Here is a 4,163-nt window from a genome sequence, read left to right as displayed (position 1 = left end):
TGAGACCATCCATTGAGCTTGAAGACTAAGAGAAAGAGCAGGTTTGAGGAGGAGGAGGAGGTGGGGGGGTTGGTGGTAATGGAGGGAAGAAAGGCAGCTGTGAATGACAAGTACACTTTGGGGCATGTTGAGTTTGAGGTGCTTGTGGAATATCCCAACAGAGAATCCAAGAGGATGACATTGAGTTCTGAGCTCTAGAGCTTAACAGGGATGGATACACATCAGGGTCTCCAGCTTCTAGGTGAGCAAGCAAGTCATAGCATTGAATAGTCACAGAGGGACAGTGTATGGAATAAGAAAATAAAGAAGCTGAATATAAAACCATGTGTCACCAAAAGTCTGCAATGTCGAGGGCAGAAAACCTGAGCTGGAATCAAAGGTGAGAGAAGAGAGGCTTTGATGGGAACTGTGAGTCTGGGAATATGTAGTGACCACAGAATGTAAACAAAGCAATGAGGGACTGCTTCATTGTCAGAAGAAACTGTGCCCGTGAAAATCTTTGCTGGTATTTAGTTCACTGGCTTGAGTTGTAAAAAACACAGAGAGGGCAAGACTCACCACACCGTGCATAATTTCAACACAGAAGTAAATTAGCTCGTAAAATAGATTGTCAAAGAGTTCTTTATTGGGTTAGGAAATACTTGTTTTCACTGAGGTCTGTTCTTTTGAAGAAAAAAAAGAACTTGAGTGAAAATGTATAATTCTCCTTTGATCTCTGTAATTAAGAGATTTGACCCAAGTATTCATCAGCCCTTCATAAAAATCAGTAACGTTCCCGTGGCTTGTTTTCTAAGTTGAAGAACAAAAGCGTATCTATCTTTCATAAGATCATCAGGGGTAAACAGGATTTCACAAGAAGAGGGATCAGTGTGGAAAAATAAAATTTTAAAAGGGGCAGATCCATTTGTTATTTAGTTATCCTTTGCCCATGTCAGCCTCCACCAAATAACCTGAATAAATACTAGCAATTGCTGTGCCCCACCAAAGTTTGGACATGCTTCAAACATCTCCAAAGGACAATATGTTTCCTCGAAAAAATATAAAGATGAAGCTAACCAACTGTGTGTAAATTCACCACAATCTCTCCTCATTATCCAGAGGGGACGGCCTGTGACGATAACTTAATGAGGTCAAGTCCAGCTGAAATGCAGAGATTCAAGGGCCAAAAAGTCAGTGTCTCTCTGCTTTTCTCCGCTGCTCCCTGGAAGCTGGTGTCTTGCTAAGTAGCTGGCTGGGTACTCACATTCTTGGTGACTTGGAGGAGGCAGGAGCTTTGGCAAAGCAGCAATAACACACACAGGCACAGACATTACACAGGCACATAGACACACACATACATCTCACTTCTGTCCTCTCCAATCCCCTGAAACAGTAAGAATGTCAAACCCTTAAGTTCTAGAATGACTCTGAAGATGTTTATGTGAAATCATCCTATTTCTCTGCTATTTAGTTAACGGGTGGTTATGCGACCGGGTTCCCGTCAGCAGACAAGAGGATTGGCGAGAACCTTGACCGATGGGGCCAATGACGTGGTAAAGAGAGACCCGACTTAAGGAAAGAGAAAGAGGCTCCCCGGTAGCAGTGGGGAGGCAGCAATGGGAAATGCCAACAACTCCTGGAGCCCATGTGAACGGAAAGCCGAGGTTGGTAGTCCATTAATCAGAGCAGAAGGGAAACCAAAGAAGAAAGCACACGAAGTTGGAAAAAACAGAAAGGACAAGGTATTTCCTTAGCGAGAATGGGAAAGTCACACACCCTTCTCCTCCCCTCCCCTCCCCAGACATGCCTGGAGTTTTGTTTCACTAATCTCTTTGAGAAGGTGTTCCCAGATACTCTCTAGCCTATCAATTTATAAGAAAATCTACTTATCATTCCCAGTGAAAATGAATTTGAACGTCAGCCATAACTAGTTTTTCAAGTGGAAGCCAAGTAGGGCAGGTCTGAGTACTTTATTTCCTGCCACTTGAAGGTTTGGAGTCAAGCAGAGGTTAAAATGTGCAATGGGCTGAGCACAGACAGTTCAAATGCTTGCCCTGTCACTTATGGTATGACCTTGGATAAGTTCTTCATAGAGCTAAACCTCAGTTTTCTCACCTGTATAATGGGAATAATAATATTCCAGATCCATATCCCTTTTTAGCAATTCTGAAATCCAAAGGACTCTGAAAAACAGATTTTTTTAACTTTGCAGGAAATTCATTTGATGGCAAAACCTGAACTGAACTAATGTGAGACTTTATATAGTTTTTATTTATCCCATTAAGCATGATTATCCATACGTTTGCTGCAGAAACATCAATGTGTATGAGGATGGATGGGTGTTAACGGAGGTGTTACGAATAGTCCAGTATATGCACAGATTTGTCTCCCACAAATATGAAAGATTCTGAATTCTGAAGCATACTAGGGGATCTGTGTGGAATCTGAATAAGGGATTAGGGACCTGTTCCTTGGGGTTATGGGAAGTACTAAGGGAAATAATGTGTATGAGGTGCTTATAACAATGTCTGGCACGTTGTAAATACTCAAGAAGTACAGACTAGAATTTTTTTTTTTTTATTTTTTTTGGTCTGCATTGGGTCTTCGTAGCTGCGCGCAGGCTTTCTGTAGTTGCAGCAAGTTGGGGGCTACTCTTCTTTTTTTTTTAATTTTTTAAATTTATTTTATTTATGGCTGTGTTGGGTCTTCATTTCTGTGCGAGGGCTTTCTCTAGTCGTGGCGAGTGGGGGCCACTCTTCATCGCGGTGCGCAGGCCTCTCACTGTCACGGCCTCTCTTGTTGCGGAGCACAGGCTCCAGATGCGCAGGCTCAGCAGTTGTGGCGCACGGGCCCAGTTGCTCCGCGGCGTGTGGTATCTCCCCAGGCCAGGGCTCGAACCCGTGTCCCCTGCATCGGCAGGCAGACTCTCAACCACTGCGCCACCAGGGAAGCCAGACTAGAATTTTTTATTACAAAATATTCGAATGAGGAGTGATCTCCTGTTCCTGTCACTGTGGAATTCACTGAGTGGAAACATCAAACTCGGAGGCACTGACTCGCCTTCCACCAGCCCTATCACTGAAGACCCTGCACTTTTTGGAAAAAGAACCTCCCCGGAAGGCTATGCACATGTTCCTGTCGCTGTGGAGATGAGACCCAAAGCCTAAAGCCAAGAAAGAGGTTCCGAACGCACAACATTTGACGATCACAAGGACAGGGAATGAAAGAATGGCTGAAACTGGACATACTCCCTCCTAAAGGTGGTGTGGCCTGATAGAAGGAGGCTTGACCTTGAAGCTAGAGAGACCTCAGTCCTAGCCCCACCCTCCCTAGTGACGGGAACCGCTGGGTCTCAGTTTCTTCACGTGTAAAGTAGCCTAACAGTACTTCTGAAAGTTTCATTATGACAGAAAAGCATTCTGCATGGGGCCTCGTACATAGAAGAGGCTCAGCAAGGGACAGGCAGACAGACATACGCACAAACTATTATGCTGGCTGACAAGAAAACCAAGGTTACTACAGAGTACAGGTCTGCATTGCCCTAAATTACTCCCCTGGGGGAAAAGCCTTATATTTCCTGCAGAAGTGAGGCTAAGAGACCACGCAGAGGGGGCAATCTGTCTATGAAGAGTTCTAATCCTGCAGCGGTGGGAGGTGAGCCTGGGTTCTTCTTCCTAACAAGACAATCTCCCCTGCTCCTTTGGGGACCTCTGACTCAGTAGGACAGCCATACACAAGGTCAGGTTGGAAACTGCAAGGTGATCTGTGAACACATGGATGGTCAATAAGGCTCATTCACCCCCTGAATCCAATTTTGGCTGGATTACCAAGTCCCAGTATGACCCCTTAAAAAAAGGAATAATTATCAAGTGTACTTGGAAGAAGAGGGGGGTGTTTTCTGCCATTCAAAGTGAATCCTTTCATGAAGGAGACCTTTAACCCAAATAATCACCTTGTTCTCGCATGCCCAAATCAGTACTAACACAAAGAGTAAAGAGATATTCATTACGGAGGTGGCCTTGAGATTATCCCCAGCCAATGCCTGGTTTTCTACGGTTAGAGACTTTGACCTACATAATCATATTTTCTTCAGACCTGAGCCATAGGACTTGAGAAATATCAGGTATAAGACATTATCGACATACTGGCTTTCCTAAGCACGCCTTTCCTCTTTCCTGCCCATC

Source organism: Mesoplodon densirostris, chromosome 13 (assembly GCF_025265405.1).
Source record: "Mesoplodon densirostris isolate mMesDen1 chromosome 13, mMesDen1 primary haplotype, whole genome shotgun sequence".
NCBI lineage: Eukaryota > Metazoa > Chordata > Mammalia > Artiodactyla > Ziphiidae > Mesoplodon > Mesoplodon densirostris.
This window is presented reverse-complemented; position numbering follows the sequence as displayed.